Here is a 23,797-nt window from a genome sequence, read left to right on the forward strand (position 1 = left end):
TATAGCTTTATTCCAATACCAGGCTGTTTTAATTACTATCACTTTGTAGTACAGTTTGAAGTTGAGGAAGGTGATGTCTTCCTTCATCTTTTTCCTGAACATTGCTTTAACTCTTTGGTGGGATGAGGCCTTATTGTTCCATTTGAATTTCAGAACTGTTTGATCTATTTCTTCAAAAAAAATGTCATGGGTATCTACAAGAACTGCACTGAATCTGCACAATGCACTATGGAGTACTGGTATCTTGACAGTAATTCTCCCAATCCATGAGTGAGCAGGCGATGTGTTTCCATTCCTTCTGTTCTCTTACTTTTTTGAAGTAGTGTTTGGAGTTTTCATTGTAAAGGTCTTTTACCTCTTTAGTTAAGCTGATCCCAAGGTACTTGATTTTCTGAGACACAAATGTGAATGGGGACAGTTTTTTAAATATCTCTTTCTTTTCTTTATTTGTACACAGGGAAGACATCGATTTTTGCATATTAGTTTTGTTGACTGCCACTTTACTACACAAGTCTATTGCTTGGAGTTTTTTGTAAAGTTTTCATGATTTTCTTAGTATCATGTCATCTGCAAAAAGAGCTTGACCTTTCCTGTCTGAATGTCCTTAATATCTTTTTTTTTCCTGCAATGGCAAGTACTTTCACTACTATACTGAGTAGAAGTGGTGAGAGTGGGCAACCTTGTCATGTACCTGATCTTAGTAGGAAGGCTTTCAGTTTTTCCCCATTGACTATTATTTAAATATTATGTTTGCTGTGGACTTTCAATAAACGACTTTGACTATACTGGGAGATCTTTCGATTCCCATTTTGTTAATTCCCAATTTTTATCAAGATGGATCTTGTCAAATGTTTTCTCTGCATCTTATTGATATATCACATGGTTATTTTTCCTTTCATTTCCTTACACCACAATAATATGGTGTATTGTGGTGTATTATGTCAACTGACTTGAATATGTGAAATCTTTGCATCCCTAGGATGAATCCCACTTGATCATGGTGTACGATCTTTCTGATGAGTTCTTGTGCCTTGGGAGGTTACATGAGTCCAGTAATTTATCCATTTCTTGTAGGTTCTCTCATGGTAATGCTTTGAATTTCTGTGGTGTGTGTTGTGGCAATCCCTCTTTCATTTCTGATTTGGCTTATTAAAGTTCTCTCTCTCTCTTCCCTCCTTCCTTTCCTCTCTCCCTTTCCCTCTCCCTCTCGTGGTCTACCAATCTTGTTCATTTTTTCAAAGAACCAGTTCTTGGTTTCATTTGCTTTGAAATCATCTTCTCTTCGGATTGTTTTGTGTATGTGTGCATGTGTGTGTATGTGTGTGTCTGTGTATATGTGTGTGTCTGTGTGTATGTGTGTGTGTGTGCGTGTGTTTTATTATTCCCTTCCTCCTTCTTTGGGCTCTGTTATTTTCCAGTCTCTTAAACTGTACACTGAAGTTATGTGGGTCCTTTCTTCTTCTCTGATGAATGCTTACTTTTCTTTAACACTGCTTTTGCCAGGTCCCACAAATATTGGAAAGTTGTGAATCCATTTTCATTTGTTTCCGGAATCTTTTGATTTCCTCATTGACTTCTTTTCTGATCCACTGATTGTTCAATAATGAGCTGTTTCATTTCCAGGTGTTAAAAGTTATTTTTCTGTTTCCATTTAATAAAGTAACTATTTTTCTACCCTCTTGACTTCATTTGTTGGTGTCTGTTCCATCTTGTGACTGAGCATATGGTCTATCTTGAAAAACATCCCATCTGCATGGTAGAAGAATGTATATTTAGCTTTGGAGGGTTAAAAGCCATTGGGGGAAAATGCCACAACAGACAACACAGAAATTCAAAGAATTAACAGATTACTTTGAAGAATCCTCCTGCCATGAAACATACACACACTCACACACCCCTTCTCTCTTCCAAATTCATAATAAGAATTTCTTTACTGAACTTTAGTCTAATTGATTTGAGAGGTGAGAAAGCGGTGTTGAAGTCTTCAACAACTACTGTGATGCTATTAATGTTTTTCTTCAAGTTTATTGGCAGCTATTTTAAGTATTTTACTAGCCCCTCATTAAGTGCATATATGTTTATGAATGTGAGTTCTTTCTGATGCACACATCCTTCAATCATTAAGAAATTACCCTGTCTTTTACAATTTTTTTGAGCCTGAAGTGTATGTAGTCTGATACTAGTATGACCGTTTCAGACTTTTTGAGGGAGCTATTTGCTTGAAGGATTGTCTTCCAATCTTTGACTATGAGTCTGAGTTTGCTCTGACTATTCAAATGTGTTTCTTGCAGGCAGCAGAATATTTGGTTCAGTATTCTGATCCCATCTGCCACTCTGTGTCTCTTATTGGTGCAGTTTGCTCACTGACAGTGAGATTATCAAAGAGTTTTATGCCATCTTTCTGTAGGAGTTTGGCATGTTTGTGGGAATTGTCTTGTCTTAAAAGAGTTCCTTTAATTCTCTTATAGAAATGGCATTGAGTCTATGAAGTTCCTGAATTGCAGTTCATCCATGAAGTTGTGTAGTGTTCCTTCAAATCAGAATGAGAATATGGCTGGGGAAAGTGTTCTTAGTGAGGCACTCATTTCATTGAGCTTTTTTCACTATATGCCACCATTATCTTTAGGTCTGGAGGATTTCATTTAATAAATCTGCTATAAATCTTAAGGATGCTCCAATGTATATAATTAGATGCTGCCTTCAGTATTACATCTCTATGGTTCTTGTTATTCTAATTAGGATGTGCCTTGAAGTATTTTTTTTTTTGGCTCTCTTTTGTTACCATTCAGACCTACTAGATGTGGCTACATTCACTCTCCAACGCTAGGAATTTCTTAGTAATGATGTCTTTTATTGTTCCTTCCTCAGAAAGGTTACCTTCCTAGCCCTCTGGGACTCCAATGATATGCTGTTCCTCCTGATTTCATCCCAAAGTTCTCTTGTCAGCTGTTCATTTGTTTTGAACAGCTTTTTGACATCTTTTTGTTGTGGTATGGAGGTTTTCTTCGCCTTATCTTTGCACTCACAGATTCTGTTCTTAGTAAATGTTACCCTACCAGTGAGGCCTTCAGGTAAGTTTTTCACTTAGCCTATCAAGTTTTTCAGTTTTGTCATTTGTTTGTAGTTTTCCCATTTCTGCTTTCATATCCTCTTGTGTTTTGTTGGTGTCCGTTCCACTGTTTCTTTGAGTTCATTAAACATCCTAAGCATTTCCATTCTGAATTTCTTCTGAGATTATATAGATGGATATTACTGATTGAGTCTTCAGGATTACAATCTTCACATGTTACCTGTAGTGAGGTTCTGTGCTCCTTATTCATGGTTCCTTCTGTAGTCTGAAGTTACGTCTTTTCCACTTCATTCTCAGCATTCTCCCCACTAACAGGGAGATCTCTGGAGCTCTAGTGATATGGGGAAATTAACTTGTGGCCATGTTAGTGGCTGCCACTGTGGGAGACCACAACACTGCCTTCTTTCCTTTCCATGGAGCCAGCTTCCCTGGCCTGGCTGCTAACACTTGGTGGGCCTCTCCCGGGAAGGCAGGGAATAGTGTGAATTCAGGGCATGCAAACACTGGGATCTGCTGCTGGGGACCAAGTGTTACCATCTATTTACAACTAGTGAGAGTACAGACAGAGAAATAGCTCATAGGGATGCGGACATGCTCTGCATGTGGGAAGGAGGCCTGCATTCAATCCCTAATACCACGTGGTCCCCTGAGTGCCACCAGAAGCAACTCCCAAGCACAGTCAGGAGCAGCCCCTGAGCTCCTGAGCCCCACCAGGTATGATCCAAACTGTCTATTCTGGCCAAAAAAAAAAAAGACTGAACCTAGATATTCTGTCTACCATCAGTGTTCAATAAGTAGTATGGGAGAGTTTGTAGTACTATCTTCAGGAGACTCGTAAATAATACATCCTTCATGTACATCCCTGAGTAAATCTTTCACCCCTAAGGCAGTATACAACTGTCCTCGATAGTGGAACATAACCACTGATACCAATTAACCTGTATTACAGTATCTTAGAATATACAATTAACCTACCCTTTCTCAAATTATGGGGTAATATTTAATAATCTATAAACAACTGTGAATGGTAGTTTGGGAAGGAAGGGAGGAGTTATTAGAATGCAGTCATGTACTTACTACTCACTGGATAGCTAATATCTCAACATCTCTTAAAGGAGACTATTGTCAACACTAAAGGTATGCTGATAGAGCTGTCTTCTACTTTTGCTTCCTTATAGTGTGAACAACTTAGAAGTTTTGTAAATACTATTTGATAGATTGTTCTTTTATATTATACATTATTATTTTTTTAAAGGAGCCAATAAGCTTCTTAGAAATGCCTACATTTATGGGCCTGAGAGATGGTACAAAAGATGTAACCCTTAAGCACAGAGTCAGGAAGTAAGTCCTGAGTACTGGTGGGTGTGACCCCCCCAAATAAAAACAAACAAAAAGTTTGAACTTATCTAAAAGTAAATTACAACTATCATATAATGATAACAATTTCTCCTTAAAGTGAATCAAAGTACAGTAATCTAATTTACTTATACTAAAACAGAAGAACAAAATATTTTAAATTAAAACTCCACAAATACTACTAAGATGTGCTAAATCAGTCAAATTTATAGCAGTCACAAATATCAAATAATGCTAAGTAAGCATCTTTAAATCACAAATCTAAAACGGCACATAACATGTAACTATTATGAAATGGCAGCACTGAAACAAAACTGACCTGAACTCCAGATCTATTCCCAAAAGCTATAAAAATTATTATTACTATCATCTCACATGTTCCCTACTGGCTCCCATTAATAATTTCTAAAAATAATTTTAAAACTTTCCCACAGCACTGCTTCTATGATAGGGTTGTTGACAAATAACATCATTTTCTCCCTTCTGGAAATAAATGAAAACACTAAATTTCACCACTCAAGTACAGTCATGAAACTACATTTGGTCACTACATATGGATAGAAGGGGTTAGTTTCTCCTAGTAAAAACTTCAGAAGCTAGCATGCTTTGACTTACTCTATTTCCTTCTAGCCCTGATGTAATACTCTGATTTACAATAAAATAAACATATTTGCTCTTTGCATCCAATTCTGACAGAAACCCTTATAATTTAATAAGTGGTGAGAAGAACATAGGCCTTAATTGGTATTCATAACAAATTCCTTTAACCCACCACACCTGAGCGATGATTTCTGGAAATAATCTAAGAATGAAGGCTAGCTATGAGGAGAAGTCAAAGGGTAGGAATTTACAGTCTCATCAATAACTTCTTGGAAAAGGAGAGGGGAGAGCAACAGGGGACTAAAATCAACTACAAATGTCATAATTTAACCATCCATACCTAGGTAATTAAAGTTTCCATGACAAACCCACAAGGACAGGAGTCAAACAGACACTTGAAGGTTAAGGAAAAATGGTATATTAGAGGAAGGTATGAATGTTTGCCCTTCTTTCCCCATAGTTTTCCCTGTGCAGCTCTTCCATCTATTTCTGAATAATATTCTTTCACAATAACTGCCATTCTGGCAAGCAATTTTTTTCTTGAGTCCTCAAAACCATTCTATAATTAACACAAGGAAAGAGTGATGGGAACTTCAATTCATAGACTTTGGATTAGAAGAACAGGTAACTACTTGAACTTGTCACTGAATCTGAAAGAAAAGGGCAATTTGTGGAGCTGAGCTCTGAACACTCAACCTGTGTGTCAGAGCTCTTAATCTGGAAATCTATCTCCAAGTAAACAGCATCAAAGTAATTTTAATTACAGAACACCCAGCTGGTACCAACGAATTATTTGGTATGGGAGGAAAGAACACACTAACACATTTGTTGAAATGTTGAAAGCACTGAGATAATATGAAGGAAAAATATAGTTTTGATTTTGAGCCATACTGTCTGTACTCTGGACTTAAGCATTTCTGAGAAGAAATGCTAGGAGTGTGTGTGTGTGTGTGTGTGTGTGTGTGTATGTGTGTGTGTGTGTGTGTGTGTGTGTGTTGGGGGATGGAGAGGAATCACTACAGCACTGAAACAGCAGTTTGGCTTCATGGACATTGGGGATTTGAATGGGTGACCACACACTTATAAGGATGACATTCCAAGTCACTGCACCATTTCAAAATTTTATTACAAATTTCTACCAAGGATATTAAACTCCTATACCACTCTTTTCAAATACAAGAAAAAAATAACATTTTATACCACTGATTTTTGAAAGACTAGCATTCCTGTGCTCAGGGGTCCTCAGTGCTGCTTAGGGGACCATGTGCTCCCAGAGAGCAAACTGAGGCTCTGTGCTTGCAAGGTAAGCACCTTAACCTCTATACTATGTATATGACCCAAACAAGAGCAGGTTTAATTTTTAAAACTTTGCCACAGCTTTATACTGCTGAAAAGTATACGTAATATAAATTATACTGCTGAAAAGTATACATAACATAAATAAATCATTCTGGTTTACCTAAGTAGCAAAATCTTGTGACTTAACAAGTAGGAAGAATAAGAGATAAGAATATCTAAATTTTAGAATTTTTTTTTTAACTTTAACCCTGTCGACTCTAACCTCAAATTTCCAAAGAGTAGGACATAAAGTTCCCCGCTAGCAGCCTCTTCATCAAAGAAATACAGTATGGGAACTGGAGAGACAGTACAGTGGGTAAGGCATCTGCTTGCACAAGGCCAACCTTGGTTCAGTCCTGGCATTCCATATGGTCTCCTGAGCAGAGTCAGGAGTGATTCCTGAATATAGAGCCAGGAGTAAGTTCTCACCATAGCCAGGTCTCCCCGGATCCAAAAAAAAAAACCTTTTTTTTTTAAATCAAAACAAAACAAAATGAAAGAACTACAATATATAGATGAGTGCTACAATATGGGTGAGTGCTGACAGAAATACCTCAAATTCATTACATGATTGACCTTGAACTAACTTTTGGTTTTGCACATTCAAAAACCAAAACTGAATGTGCAAAACCTTTTACCTGAACCAAATTTTTCATAACCCCCATATTCTGTTACCTGAAGTCAAATAAGGCCGTAGCTCACAGTTTAAGAAGTTAGGACAAATAGGGTCCAAAGTCATAGTACAGCAGGTAGGGTGCCTGCCTTGTATGCAGCTGACCTTGGCTGGATCCCCTGAACCACATTTGATCCCCAGAGCCAGTCAGGAGTAGGGCCCTCCCCCAGACCTGTCATGAGAGCAGAGCCAGAAGTAAAGCCTGAGTACCACTGGGTGTGTCCCCCTAAAAACTAAATAAGTAAAACTAGGATGCAGAGACTGTTACATGTAATGGGAATATATAAGCAAAGTAAATATAAAAAGACTAGGGAATTCTTGCTCTATCTAGAAGAACTAAAAAAAAAAAATTCACTGTACCATGTAACTCTAAATAAGTTTCTTTAAATACTGAGCCTCAGTTGCCTCACCTGCAAACTCAGGATAATAGGATGTACCACATTTACTATGAAACTAAATGTTCATTGTTTTTTCTGGCACATAACAAATAGTCAATATAATTTACCCTTCCTCCCGAGATACATTTTGAAATTTATAGAAAGTTTTGTGGTGTTCTCAATGCCAAAAGAGATACCATTAAGACACAAGAATAGAAAGCTAAAAAAAGAATCAGGCAGAGATACAAAATAAGATGAAAGAAAAAAGGCAACAGGCAAGATCAAGGATTACAAGAATAACAAATTAAACTGCAAAATTAAAATGCCCACAAGATGGGAAAAAAGTGTAATAGATACAGGATGGAATAATAAACAGAAAACCCTTGATGTGGTCATGGAAGTCAAACGTGGGTTCTACAATGCAAAGTAAACAAAGAGATGACAATATCAAGAGATAATGATAAATATGGAGGATGGAGAATGAAGATCCAATGTAAAATACTACTGCTAAGGAATACAAAGAAAAATAAAGTTACTTATGGGGAAAAATCTGAAGGGGAAATTGAAATAAAATATTATGTAGCTTTCAATCCTTTGTTGAAAAATATGAATAATTCATATTTTATCTAGTATCAAACATACTAGAAAGGAAACAATATTGCGCTTATAAATTTATCTGTTGTATCTCTCCATTTTCTCTATAAAATCTTTCAATAAACTGCTAAATAGTAACTACTTGTTAAGCTTATTTTTCAATAAACTAGAACATTTCTGTCCCATCACCTTCTGAGAATTGGTATGTTTTAAACTTGTCATAGTAGTAATAAGGAAGTTTATCATTAAATAAACCAACAAAACTAAATATAGAAAGCTGTGTGTTCTTTTTGTCTTGGTAAAGCAGCAAAGTTTTTATTGAACCTTGTTTAGAAAGATGAGAGGGGAGAGAAAGGGAGAAATATATGTTCAAGAAAGAACACAGGTTTCTCTATAGAGTGGAAATAGACAAGCAAAGAAACATCAAGACAAGCAAGTGAGATACATGTTTAATGAAGAATATGAACTTGAAGAACAAGCTGAGAACTGTTAGTTTCTATAAAATGAAGTTGAGTGTTTAGATGAAAGGCTAATTAGTGCCCCAGATTAGTAAAGCTGGCCTATGTGAAAACTAGGTGATGAAAGTGGGACCAGAGAGAGGATATAAGGGTTAAAGTGCTTGCCCTGCATGTGGTCAAGCCAGAATGGATCCCCAGCACATGGCCCCCCATATGGTATCATGGAGCTTTCTGAGTATTACTGAGTGTAACCCTAGAGGGCCAGCACTGCTGCTCTTCACTCTTTAAGGTCTTCCTTATGTCGTTCCCAACAGAACCCTTCGGAAATCCGACACGCCATTTTGTCAGTAAAGAAGCAAACAGCACCCGGCCCAGACAATGTCAGGCCCAAATACCTTAAGAACCTGCCATCAGTACTCATAAATACTCTGGCTCGGCTCTTCACAAGCTATCAGTGTGAATGCAAATTTCTGTTCCAATGGAAAACCAGCAGGACCATTCTACTGTACAAGAAGGGAGACATCCAACACATTGGCAACTATCACCCGATCTGCCTGTTTTCCGTCGTCTACAAGCTGTTCACTCGAGTCATCCTGAATAGGATTGGCAGAACACTAGATGAAGGACAACCATGTGAGCAAGCCAGGTTCCAAAAAGGATCCAGCACAATTGACCATATTCACACGATAACCAAGCTCACTGAGATTTCTCAGGAGTTCAAGATGCCGCTCTGTCTAATGTTCAGTGATTTAAAGAAGGCCTTTGATTCTGTGGAGATTGAAGCAGTCATCGAAGCCCTAGTCAAACAAGTTGTTCAAATTCAATACATCAGGACCCTCCGTAAGCAGTATTACGAATTCACTACCAGGATCTCACCATTCTGCAAGGAAGTAATCAATGGCATCAAGAGAGGGGTTCAGCAAGGTAATACCATTTCACTGAAACTCTTCAGTGCCACCCTCGAGAACTTCATGTGACGACTGGAATGGGAAGGAATGGGAGTGAAGATAGATGGCCGGCAACTACACCACCTCTGCTTCGTTGATGACATCATTCTAATAACACCAAACATTAACCAAGTGGAACAAATGCTGATCGACTTCGACCGTGAGTGCAGAAAGGTAGGACTACAGTTGAATCTCACCAAGACAATGTTCATTAGAAACGGACACGTTCCTGACATTCCATTTCCTCTCAACAGAACAAACATCTCCGAATTCAGCAGTTATGTGTACCTAGATCGAGAACTCAACATGACCTGGTACCTGAGTTGCGCAGGAGGAAGAGAGTGGCTTGGAATGCCTTCAAGAGCATCAAAGAAATTGCCAAGAGGACAAAGAACCTCCGGCTCCGGGTACAACTCTTCGACTCCACCATTCTTCCTGCATTAACGTATGCCTCAGAGACCTGGGCCCTACAAAAACAGGATGAGAATGCTATTTGGATCTCCAAAAGAGGAATCAAAAGAGCAATTCTTGGAGTATCACACTTCACTCAAGTGAGAGAAAGAATCCAGAGTTCTGACCTCTGTTGTGGATCAAGAATCAGGGTTATTATCTCATTTGCCAGGGCATTGAAAATCAGATGGGCTGGACACATAGTGCGATTTGGAGATGACCACTGAACTAGAGCCATTATCGACTGGATTCCACAGGATGTCAAAAGATTGTGTGGCCGCCCACCTACGAGATGGTCAGACTTCTTTGTCAAGACCCTGAATAAACAGTTTGGGGCTCTTCATGTTCCTGGAGTGAGTAGACGCGTTTGGCTACACTAGCACACAACAGGGATAAATGGAGACATTACTGGCACCCACTCGAGCAAATCGATGAGTAACAGGATGTCAAGTGATCACACGATCATCTTTTGTAATTAAACTGAACATTACCAGTCCTAATCATATTTAAAAATCATATTTAAAAAAATCATATTTAAAAAATCATATTTAAAAAAAATGGGCCTGGAGCGATAGCACAGCGGGTAGGGCGTTCGCCTTACAAGCGGCCAACATGGCCGACCCGAGTTCAATTCCTCCGCCCCTCTCGGAGAGCCCGCAAGCTACCGAGAGTATTCGATATGCCAGACACAGTAACAACAAAGTCTCCAATGGAGACGTTACTGGGCCCGCTCGAGCAAATCGACGATCAACGGGAGGGCCTTTACCTTTACCTTTACCATATTAAATAAGAGCACATCAATGTACATTAAACATGGTTTGTGTGGACTATGTATTATCTTTACAATTACTGATTTATTGAACACTTACATGCAGATGCTGTCTTAAGCATAGGACCTTACTTAAACCTAACAAACGATGAATTAGGTATAGCATCTCTTTTTAAAGATTGTTATATTATTATTATTACATCTATTGTTGATTCCTCCGCCCCTCTCGGAGAGCCCGGCAAGCTACCGAGAGTATTGGATATGCCAGACACAGTAACAACAAAGTCTCCAATGGAGACGTTACTGGGCCCCCTCGAGCAAATCGATGATCAACGGGAGGGCCTTTACTTTACTTTACTTACATCTATTGTTATTATTATTACCTCTATCACTGTATCACTGTCACTGTCCTTCAGTCCTTCACTGATTTGCTCAAGTGGGCACCAGTAACGTCTCCATTGTGAGACTTGTTACTGGTTTTGGCATATCGAATACGCCACGGGGAGCTTGCCAGGCTCTGCCATATTACCTCTATATTATAGATAATTACAACTCTGCAAAGTTGAATAGTAGAGGCAGGATTGACATTCAGGTTTGAATAGACAGTTCACACTGTAATTCCCTAATTCATTTATTTTCTTAATTTTTCTGTATTTAAATGTTTTTAATAAACATCAAGATCAACAAATGTGTAGGATGTTCTAACTTAGTCCAACTACTGCCTCCTTTTCAAGAGCTCTGGATGTACCCATCCCACCCTGGTGCAAAGTACAATATGTGTAAAAGTAACATTATCATGATAAAACTACTCCTGTTTTTTGGTTCCCCTGGAAGCAGCACAGTACAATGAATTTTTAAAATTACAGATTCTGGAGCCAGATTGCCTCCATTAAGTTCCATCTTCAGGATACAGAAGTTGTGTTAATGTGGACAAATTACTAACTGCTTTTATACTTCTTTTTCCTCTTCATAATATGGATATAAAAACAGCAACTAATTCATTGGGTTGTTGTTATAGGAATCAAATTAACATCTTGAGTACTTAAAGAAGTGACTAGAATGTAGAAATTTTTTGTTTGCTAAATAAAAACAGAGCCAAAAGGGGAGTTGGGGGGGGGGGCAGCAGCAGAAAAAATTCAGAAGAAAACAAACAGCACATTCAAAAGAAACCTTTTGTAAATCATCATAAAGTCCTGCTGTCTGTCAAGTCTGTTTCATAAACATTTGGCTCCAGGCACTGTGCTAGATGTTGGGGCACTAAAATCAACAAAACACTGCCTCTGTCCTAGAAGAGCTAATGCCTGAAGAACACAGATGGTTACAGTATAGTGTGGTGAGTACCAAGGCAGAAGCAGGTGAATAATGCTCAAGAATGTTTTTTCTAAGGTAGTGGTCACAGGAACTTACAAATTTGGAAATTATAAGAATTTCTAAAAAATGGTATCTTAAACTATTTTTTGTCATTACTATTATAGTCTATACTAAAAAACTAACTATAATGAATGGGGACAAGGAAGAGTTATCTTTAGAGAAAAAAACTTCCAAAGTTTATAAAACACACAGTGCTTTCAAAATTTTTAAAAGGTTTTAGGAGAGACTCCAAAGAAGATTCAATCCCTGTCCCCTTGTCAGGGATTGAATGGAGTTGGGAAGACAAAGTATAATTAAAAAATTAAGCAACAATCTAAAGAACAATAAAGGCAACAGTAGGATGAGATGTTATGAAACAAGCACATGATTAGCCACTACAAAAGTCATCCAATGTTCCCAATGAATCCTAGGGCAAAGGACAAAATCATATAGACATATTTCTTTAAATGTCTGCTAATTGTGGTGGGGAAGATATACCATACCTTAACCCTCATAACCAGGTGATCTTAGCATCACAGTAATGGGATTTGATCATCCATGTCTCCTAGTAAGAAGCAACATCAAGTACACAGCATCCCTAGTTATTCTTGCCCAAAATATTTAATCAGTAAACTAATCTACCAATTAAACCTAACTTACTAAACTTAGATAATATTAGGAGAACAGAGAAACATTCAGCGGTTTTCAGCCATTGGCCCATTCATGGAAATTTCCAGCCGATCTATGAAAAAATTATTGCAACTAGGGACCAGAGAAATAGTGTAGCAGTTAAGGTGCTTGCTTGCATGTACATGACCCTGATGGGATCCCTGGCATGAAATATCCCCTGTGCACAGGGGAAAGAATGATTCCTGAACACTGCCAAGTGTGGTCTAATACCAAAGGGGCGTGGGGGGGAGGAAAAGAAAAAAATTGTGGCTTAACACTTGGTTTACCTGGATCATTCAGAGTGTTTTTTCACAGACCAGAGGAAAATTTCTGTTAGAACTACACTAATCAATGATAGTAAGTGGAGTTGGGGAGGAAAATCAGACGAATAAAAACTGTAACTCATTTCACTGGAAAAACTACCTTGATCTCATTAAAAAGTGCCAGATTAGAGACTGGAGAGATAGCACATCAGGTAGGGTGCTGTCTTACACACAGCCAACCTGCACCCCAATAGCCTCCAAGCACCATCAGGGTGCAGAGCCTGGAGTAACCCCTGGGCATCTTGGGTATGACTCCAAAACAAACCAAAAAAAGTGCCACATTAGGGCCAGAGAGATATTTAAAAAGACTGAGTCACACTCCGCGTATAGGAGGCACGGGTTCCATCTCTGGCACCCATGGTGCCCTGGGCACTGTCCGTAGTCACTCATGAGCACAGAACTAGGAGTAGTATCCAAGCACCACCAGGTAAGTCCCAAACCCTCTCCCCACAAATTCCATGTTAAATGGAGGACCGACATAAGACTGTTAACCTATTAGAAGAGATCAAAGCAATTTAATCAAAAGCAATACTACCGTGTGGAATCCTAGTTTGATAGGGATGGATTTTGTAAAACTCATAAAATACTTTTCAGTATAAATGGGGATATTTAAGTAGAGCAGGCAAGGCACTTGCCCAGCACACAACCAACCCTGTTGTAATCTCTGGCATTATATATATATGGTGCCCAGAAACCCAGTAAGAGTAAGCTCTAAGCACAGCTGGTTGGGGAGGGAGTGAGAGAGGAAGGAAGGAAGCTGCTTTGTTTTGATTTTTGGTTGACACCCTGTGGTTTTCCTTTGGGCTTACTCCTGATTCTGTGCTCAGGCATCACTCCTAACAATGCTAGGTTAGCTGCATGCAAGGCAAGCACCCTACTGGAACTACTATCTCTCTGGCCCCTCAAAAATGGTATTCTGTCTATGTAACAAAGGAATATCAGAGACATGCTGATATATTAAGGAGTGGTGTCATAATGCCCATGGCTTACTTTCAAATAGTTCAGTCAAAAATAACATACCCGAGTGCCCAAGAACAGACGAATGGTTAAAAAAATTTGGTACATCTATACTATGCAGCTGTTAGAAGAGATGAATTCATGAAATTTGCTTATAAGTGGACAGATATGCAGAGTATCATGTTAAGTGAAATGAGTCAGAAAGAGAGGGACAGACACAGAATGACTGCTCTCATTTGTGGAGTGTAAAATAACAAAACGTGAGACTGACACCCAAGGACAGCAGACACAAGGGTCAGGAGGATTGCTTCATAGTTGGAAGCCTGCTTTATGAGAGCAGGGAGAAGGCAGCTCAGAGAAGGAACCACTAAGAAAATGATGGTTGGAGGGATCAGTCCGGATGAGAGATATGTGATGAAAGTAGATAAAGGACCAAAGATGGTAACTCAGTATCTGGAAACCATAATGCCCAAATGGAGAGAGAGAATATGGGGGAAATTGTCTGCCATGAAGGCAGGAGGAGAGTGGGAAAGGAAGGGTATACTGGGGAGATTGGTGGTGGGGAATGTGCACTGGTGGAGGGATGGGTGTTTGATCATTGTGTGAACATAACTTAAACCTGAAAGCTTGTAACTGTACCTCACGGTGATTCAATAAAATAATAAAAAACAATAATAACATACATGCATTTATAAATAAAGTGTTTTAGGAGGTCAACACATTTTTTAATCTAGAAAGATACTCCATGGATGTCCATTATTACCAATTTCCTATATACTTTAAATTGTTTCATAATAAAAAGTTGTGGCAGGGTAGCCTATAGAACTCCATTTACTACAAAGGGGTGGAAAACTCAACTAAAGGGGTTAGATTAGGTAGAGTGGTGGTAAAGCACCTGCCCTGCAGGAATAAGACCATGTGTTTGGTCCCTAGCAATGCCCCAAATGTTGAGTGCCAACAGGTACAGAGTAAAGTGTTTGATCTCCCGTACAGCACACAGTAGCCAAATATGTCCAAGCATCACAACTAAATTGTGTAACCAACAGCAAACACTACAACCAAAGCATGCAACAGCATCACCACTAAAGATGAGGGTACCACAACCACCACTACTAAAGTGTGAGAGTACCACAACCAGATGTCTCTGAACTCCTGGTCACTACAACAACAATAACAAGAAGAAAAGGGGAAAGGGGGGGGGGGGGGGGGTAGAGGGGTTGAAAATCAAAAGTTGTAAGAAATGCCCTCATTTTAACATAGGATCTGTTAAATATGATTTATCCTTTTGGTAGCAATAAAGTAGAAATAAAAGGTCGACCTAAAGCATATCTTAAAGATTGAGTTTAGGGGCCAGAGAGCTAGTCAGTAAGGCACCTGCCTTGCATGCAGCCAACACTGGTTCAACCCCTGGCACCACACATGGTCCACTGAGCAAGCCAGGAGTAAGCCCTGAGCACCACCTGGTGTAGGCCCCCTAAATAAAATTCTAAAGAACACATGGATGGCCAGTAGGCTATATGTGTTTATAGTCAATTGTCAGAGAAATGCAAATAAAAATGACAATTAGATATCACTTCACACTAGTATGAATTGTGAGGGAGAGGCAAGCAAATGAATCCTCATTCACTGTTGAGAATGTCATCTGGTTCAGCCTCTATAGCAAACCGTATGGAGAAATAAAAAAAAAAAAAGGTAAGAGTAGGGCTTCCATATGACCCTATGATTTCACTTCTTTGACTATACCTCAAAAATACAAACATCAATTCAAAAGGATATACTGCAGCACTTAAGCACCAGCAAAGATAAGAAACACAGATTTCCAACAAAAGTTTTGATATATATGCAAAGAAATACTATGCAACTGTAAGAAAAGAAAAAGAAAAAAACTATGCCCCTCACTGCAACTTTTGGTGGAACTAGAGGGTAACACATTAAGAGAAATAAGTTTGAGGGAAAAAGACAAATACTAGATGATCTAATTTTTCTGTGACGCATGGAGAAACAAATCAAGAGAACAGACAAAATCAAATGATGACAAACTGAGATTACCAAGCAGTAGAGAAAAGGGGTGAGGAAGAAATGAAAAGGCAAACTAGAATGATGGTGGTGGAACATCTTGGACATTTTGGTGGTGGTAAGGTACAAAAACTGCATAGATCGAAACCATACATATTAACACAACCATTTTTCCTAAACCTTAATGATAACTAAATAATTATTTTAAATATAGTAAGTACACAATGCACTTCAATAATTTAGGGGCTTTAACAGCTAGCTCTATCAAACAAGACTTATGGAGAAAATGACTATTTTATAGTATAACATAACACACATAATTCAAGATTCAACTTATGTTTAAACTTTAACCAAACAACGAATCAACTGGTGAACCATCAACTGTCAAATTAGTGATTTCTCCTTTTTTCTACAGGTATTACAAAGATGCTTAACTACAAATTTTCTGAATGTAGTAAAGAAAGCTATAAACTATTATAACTGGTCATCAATGAATTTCTTAAACATTCACAATTATACAAGAAATTTCAATTAATCCAAAGAAATTAATCAACAATTTTCTGTAATGAGAAATGTAATGTGAAAGAAATAGTATATACACCAATTCCAAGATGAAAACTGTCAGTGGATAATACCACACCAGCAGTGAAAGAAAAAAATTCACACCATAACTTTCTAGGGTCTGAGTTCAAATGGTAGAGTACATGATGAGCATGTACAAGGCCCTGAATTTCATTGCAGAAGAGCATGCCCTGTTTCTACTCCTCAAGCATACAGGATACAGTTCTCCCTTGTAGTGCTAAGCACCACCAGACAGTCTGCCAGAACACTCAACACCCCAGTCCAAGAATTGCTGGGAGTGTCCTCGGCACAGCTGGTGACAGCTCTGGATTCTGTCCCAGCACTGCAAATAAATAAATAAATAAATAACATTTTAAAGGATAACTTTCTACTTGCTAAATTTTGACAACTCCGAAATACTGCATAAGACAATGCACAAATTAGTGTGTTGTGACTGCTTCACAATCCAGCAGCCAAACTGGCAATAATGAAATTTTAAGCAAATAACTAATAGTTCCCTGTTATTCTTTATGCATTAGAATAAACTGACCTATCAATAATAAGTTGCAGAACTGATGATCCAGGATGCCTAGACAGTGCCAAACAAAATATATCCAAACAAAACATCACCAAAACACATTATAATCAAAATGGAAGAACCAGAGAAACTACTTAAAATAAAAGAATCAATACTAACACATAAGAAACAAAGTGGGGCTGGAGCAATAGCACAGCAGATAGGGCATTTGCCTTGCACGTGGGTTCAATTCCCAGCATCCCATATGGTCCCCTGAGCACTGCCAGGAGTAATTCCTAAGTGCATGAGCCAGGAGTAACCCCTGTGTATCACCAGGTGTGACCCAAAAAGAAAAAAAAAAAGAAACAAGGTCAAATTCTCTTCAGATTTCTAAAATGAAACTCTAGAGGAATAAAAGACCGAAATGATATATTCAGAGTACTGAATGAAAAGAACCTCCAACCAAGAGTCCTTCACCCTGCAAAGTTATCACTCAGAGTTGAGGAAGTGACAACATTCTCAAACAACAGCTGAGAGGATTTGTTGCCACCAGAACGGCTCTATAAGGAATACTAAATGAAAAAAAAAATGGTAAGTGGCAAAAATGATCAAAATTTTCATAGAAAAAAATGCAACAAATTCTTCCATATCAATAATTTCTCTAAATGTCAATTTACTTAACTCTTCTATCAAAAGGCTCAGAGCAGCAAAATTCAACCTTTTTTAAAAAAGTATAAGTAAAAAGTAAAATAAAGTAAAGGCCCTCCCGTTGATCGTCGATTTGCTCGAGCGGGCCCAGTAACGTCTCCATTGGAGACTTTGTTGTTACTGTGTCTGGCATATCGAATACTCTCGGTAGCTTGCCGGGCTCTCCGAGAGGGGCGGAGGAATCGAACTCGGGTCGGCCATGTTGGCCGCTTGTAAGGCGAACGCCCTACCCGCTGTGCTATCGCTCCAGCCCCCAACACAGCGGGTAGGGCGTTCGCCTTACAATAGGCCAACATGGCCGACCCGAGTTCGATTCCTCCGCCCCTCTCGGAGAGCCCAGCAAGCTACCGAGAGTATTCGATATGCCAGACACAGTAACAACAAAGTCTCCAATGGAGACGTTACTGGGCCCGCTCGAGCAAATCGACGATCAACGGGAGGGCCTTTACCTTTTTTACCTTTTTTAAAAAAGTATTATTTACTATTTTTTAATTTGGGGCCACAACTAGTAGTACTTAGAGGCTGCTCCTGGATCAGTGTTCAGAGACTACTCACAGGGGTTCTTGGGGGCAATAGAGTCCTAGGACTGAACCAGGATCAACCACACTCAAGATGAGTGCCTTAATCCCTCCCTCTATTACCTCTTTGGCCCCGAAGTCCAATCGTTAGTTGCTTACAAGAGACAGAACAGAACTCTAACAATAAACACAAGCTCAGAGTGAAAGGCTGGAAAAACAATCATACAGATTAAAAGTATACTAAAAAATGCAGGGGGCTGAAAAGAGAGGACAGAGGTTAAGGTGCTTGCCTTTCAAGTGGCCTGCCCTGATTCAATCCCCACCATTACAAATGGTCTCCCCAGAGCACTGCCAAGAGTGAGTCCTGAGCAGAGTAAACCACTGAGTGGGTCCCAACCCAATAGTGTTCAAGTTAAAGAAAGGATAGGGACAGGCATTACATACCAGTTAAGGAGTTGACAAATTATTAAGAGGACTTAACTCATCAATACATAAAGGCAAACAAAGGCAAACTGCTAATAGATCTGAGGTACTATATGCATGGTAATGCAATAATAGTGCAAAAGAGAACTTTCCACTTGACTCTTGTCACTGAATACATCAACCAAACAATATCAAGAAATAAGGACCATAAAGAAAAAATTGAGGATCTGGAATAATAATAGAGCATATGGGGTAGGGCAATGCCTTGCAGGCAGCTGACCCCAGTTTAATCCTCAGCATCTGAAATGGTCCCCCAAGCTCACCAGGAGAGTGGTTCCTGAGTGCAGAACTAGGAATGATCCCTAAGCACTGTCAAGTATGGCCCAAAAACCACAAATCAAACTTGAAAAAAAGAAATCGGAAGAACAAGGATTAACACATAAAAAACAGACCCAGCACCCCTGAAAAGCCAAATACACATTATTCTTCAGTGCATACAAAAAATTCTCCAGGACATGGGGGCTGGAGCAATAGCACAGCAGGTAGGGCGTTTGCCTTGCACGCAGCCAACCCGGGTTCGATTCCCAGCATCCCATATGGTCCCCTGAGCACCACCAGGGGTGATTCCTGAGTGCAGAGCCAGGAGTAACCCCTGTGCATCGCTGGGTGTGACCCAAAAAGAAAAAAAAATTTTCCAGGACAGACCCCAAGAATTCGAGTGTTCATAAAGTCAACAAAATAGCAATCACATAAAATCAAGTGGATCTTTTCAGTACACGATCCTATGAAGGTAGAAATTAACTATAAAAATAAAGCCACGGAAAGCACCAACATCTGGAAACTGAACAACATACTAAGCAACCATTGGGTCAAAGAAGGAAATCAAAGAAGAAATTTAATAATTTCTCAAAATGAACAAGAATGAAGACATACAACTAACAACCTACAGGACACAACAAAGGCAGTATGAAGTGGAATGTTCATAGCAATATAGAACTATATCAGGAAAAAAAGAAAAAGGTCAGATAAATAACCTAACTTTCAAATTGAGAAACTGGAAAATGAACAAACGAATCCCAAACTGAATAGAAGGAAATAAAAGCCTGAGCAGAAATCAATAATATAGAAATCAAGAATACAATATTTCAAAGGATAAATGAAACCAGGAGCTGGTTTAAAAAAAAAATAGGCAAAACTTACAAATCCAAACTCAGAAGGAACAATAAACTTACAACTAACATCAGTGGCAAAAAACTGAAAGCCTTCCATCTGAGATCATGCACAAGGCAAAGCTGTCCACTTTCCCCACTATTATTAACTATAGATTTGGAAATACACAGCAACAAAGCAAGAAAAAGAAATCAAAGGCATCTAAATTGGAAAAGACGTTAAAACTCTTACTATTTGCAGATGACATGAAAATTACATAGAAGGTATTGAAGAAACTAGATAACCACATGCAAAAAAAGAAAGAAGATCTGGATCAATTATCTCACACCATATACAAAAGTTAGTTCAAATGGATGAAAGATCTCTGGATTACACTAGAATTCACAAAATATGTAAGAGCAAAACAGAGGAAATACATAGAGAAAAGGTACAGAGGGTACACTGGTGGTTAAGGTACAGTTAACTTTTAAACAGAAGCAATACTATTGAATCCATGTTATCTAAATTACAATAGTTATTACTTTACATTTTTGTAAAAAAAAAAAAAAACACTTGCACATGGGGCCCGGGATGTGGCTGCAGAGTTAAAAAACGGGATGTGGCTGCGGAGGTAGAACACATAGGCTCTGCCATGTTTGAGGCCCGATGTTCTATGTGGCCAAGGCTTCTTTTGCGGCCCCCCGCCACATCCTCCCCCAAACAGCCCCAGTTCGCCCAAGAATGGCGCACGCATGCACACACAGGCAGACACAAAGACGCAGACACACACACCCCCCTCCCCGAAAAAACCTGTTCATATCGATTTGTAACTTTTCAATAAATATGCTATTGCCAAAATATACTTTAATAAACAGCTTTTGATAAAAAAAAAGAACTTTTTCCTGTCCAGTCGTATTGCAAAAGAGGTAAAGGCAAAGCAACAGAGCCACGTTTTTTTTTTAAATTTTTTAAATAGGATATGGTTAGGCTGCAGATAACACTTCAAAATAGCCTACCTTAGAGAGTCAACTATATTTACCCAAATGTTTAGAATTTTCCGGGGGGCGGGGGTGGGGAGAAGAGAAGGTTGGAGAGTGAGGAGGGAGGGGGGAAGGAAGGTCAGTGTTCGGCTCTTCTCATTCGCCTCATGTGAATTTTTTGCAAGATGCAGAAATACACAGCCCCACGGAAGAGGCACCAAATCCGCTCCAAGGCTTCCCGCATCATCCGGCCGCATGACCCTTGACGGGATGGATACTCTGGCACGGTCCTTCAAGCCCTCTCCAACGAGCCTCCTCTTTCATCTTTAAAACGGAGAGACGAACGCCCTGAAGAAGAGGCCGGCGGCCCAAGGGAGTGCGTTGCGCGGTCAGCGCTGCTAGCACGCAGCGGGAAGAAGCCCTCCTCGGTGGGGAGGTGGAGGGGGCTGTGCCCAGGCGGGGCACTTTTTCCGCTCGTAGCGCGTTAACGCCGTGGCTCTCCTGGGGCGGGGGGGGGGGGGAAGCTGTGGGTTCCCTTCTCAAAAAAAAAAGCCCCCCCCCCCGACAGAAAATACGTGTCTGACAGCTCCAGAGCCTTGCAGTCACCTCGCCGGGCGCTTAACTGGCTTGGGGACCGACTGGGGGCAGGCGGCCCGAGATCCGCCCACCCACCCGGAGCGCGGCGAAACCACCTAGCGAAATCGCCCTCCCCGGGAGCTCGGCCACAGGCCGGCGCCGGGGGGCCCCCTCCCCACTCCCCTCCTCAGGCGCGCGGGCGCGCTCTCGTGCTCGCTCGCGCGCTCTCTCTCTCTCTCTCTCTCTCTCTCGGGCGCGCGCTCTCCCCCTCGCACACGCACACATACAGACAGACACACACGTACAGACACAAGCACACACCAGCAACACGTACCGGCCGCTCCGCGGGGACGTAAGGAGCCGCAGGCCCGAGGAGGGGCCGCCGCCGCCGCCTCCGAGCCGGCCCCTCCGCCCCCGCGCGGCCTGTCACGGCGGCCCCCGCGCGGGGAGGCCGCGGACCCCCGTGGGCCGGAGGGGCGCGCGAGCAGGCGGGCGAGGGGCGCGGGGCCGGGTGCGGGTCCGCGGTCCGGGCTCCGGGGTCCGGGGGCAGGGCGGGCAGGCCCGTCCTTCCTTCACATGGAGCCCGGGCCGGGCGGGCTGGCGAGCGCGTGGACCGTCACGAGGCGGCAGGGCCCTCGCCGGCGCTTCTCGCTGCTGCAGGCGGCCGCGGCGCCGAGGCCGCCCCCCCGCCCCCCGAAAGCGGGGCAGCCGAGGAGGAAGCTGCGAGCCGAGAGCGCCCGCCAGAGGCCGTCGCGCGGGCGAGGGCGGCGAATCCGCGGCCGGGGCGGCGGGGCCTCCGGCTCGTCGTCCAGGATCGTCGCGGCGAACCTCGCGACCCTCCACGCCGCACCCAGCGGCCCCCACCAGCGTCCTCGGGCGCCGCCGCCGCCGCCGCCGGGGGTAGCCCGGCCGCCACTACACACCGACCGGTGACGTCTGGCGTTGCGCGGCGCACGTCACTGCCAGACCCTCGTGCGCGCGCAGCCCTCCGTCAGCCGGGAGCGGAACCCGCCGCGGGCACGCGCCGGGGCCCAGGGGGGCGCCTGCTGCGCCTGCGCGGTGGCCGCGGCGCCCACGCACGCTCCGCGGGCCCCGCCCTCCCTGCTGTTGGGCGGTTCGGGGGATTCCCAGTCCCGGGCTCGGCCCCTTCGCGGCCCCGCCCCTGGCCCTGGGCAGCCTGCCCCGGCCCGGGTACACGGCGCGCTCGCACGTCCGTCCTCGAGCGTCCGTGCCGTGCCCGGCCTGGGCGCCGCGGCCTCGGAAAAAGGTCTCGCGTGTGGCCTCGGGGTCGAGCTGGGGGCCTGCTGAACCGGGACGGGCAGCATCCGCCTCGAGGCCGTGACAAGCCGTGTGCAAGCAAAAAGCCCTCTGTGTCTTACTTGATTTAGGGGAATCTCACTTCAGAATTTATCTTACTGCACTTTAGACTTTTTTTTTTTTTTGCTAATATATCACCCGTGGACCGCCACCACCACCCCGGAGTGTCCTCCTTCGGAATTTGACCTGTGTTTTTCTGTCTGGTTGGTTTTTGTGGATCTGTTTTGTTGTTAGGCACCGCGATAGGGGTTTCGTGCATACAACTGTTGTACTCTTCAGGTCAGCCCAGCGAGTGTTAACTGCTCCAGTTCGACAGATGTGGAAACCTCGGCCCACTGAGACTCCACCCCGCAAAGCCAGTGGTAGCATCTAAACCCCGAAACTCCATCATTGAAGCCTGCCTTCGGCCACACGTCCCCCACAAAGCACAATTCATTGAGCCAGCATTGGATGCCCTTGGGGATGGGACTCACCTGCGATGCAGCATTTCTTCTGACTCCCACGCTACTCAGATCCAGAAATCTTCCCTTCTCGGCTTCCTTTTCACAAAGGTCCCTTACAACTTCCTTTGCTATCTGACCCCCAGTTAAGGGTACCTCGCGGAGCCCACCGCTTACTGCCTTTTCCAGATTACATTCGTCCCCAGCAGCCGAAATAAGGGAGATAGGAGCGCACCCAAGCGGGCACCGAGGTGAGCAGTCGCCCTAATTCCACAGTGCAAGAAGAGTCTGTGGCCTTGGTGTAGTGAAAGCGAGGGTGTTGTGTAATATCAAAATATCTGAATTGCTTCCTTGATTTTGTTCTGTTATTATCATTTTTTTACAGGGCCAAAGGTGCAGGAACCAGGATGATCATTAATACTAGGAATATGAAAACCACCAATATGATTACCAGACTGCGCTGATCAGTATTGGTTCACCAAGAATTAGGTACCCAACACAAAGAACGGAGGATACTAATAGACCTACAACCTACAGAGCTAAGACCACAGAGATAGGTCGAGGGGCTGGGGCACATGTTTTGTATGTGGGACGTCCCAGGTTAGATCCTAGCCCTTGGGCACCCAGCACACCACCGGGTGTGATCTGAAAACAAAAACAC

The 23,797-nt window shown here is 42.0% G+C and overlaps 1 protein-coding gene across 1 annotated transcript in view; it reads right to left on the reverse strand.

Annotated features, from left to right (window-relative positions):
• MAP3K2 (mitogen-activated protein kinase kinase kinase 2) overlaps window positions 1-22,281 on the reverse strand; it is an 85,376-nt gene extending 63,095 nt beyond the window's left edge. The window contains exon 1 of the mRNA XM_056110396.1: window positions 21,714-22,281. The gene's annotated coding sequence lies outside the window, so the exon portion shown is untranslated. The remainder of the gene's footprint in view (window positions 1-21,713) is intronic.
• Window positions 22,282-23,797: the final 1,516 nt, after the last annotated feature.

Source organism: Sorex fumeus, unplaced genomic scaffold, assembly GCF_029834395.1.
Source record: "Sorex fumeus unplaced genomic scaffold, SorFum_2.1 ptg000009l, whole genome shotgun sequence".
In the NCBI taxonomy this organism is placed as follows: Eukaryota; Metazoa; Chordata; class Mammalia; order Eulipotyphla; family Soricidae; genus Sorex; species Sorex fumeus.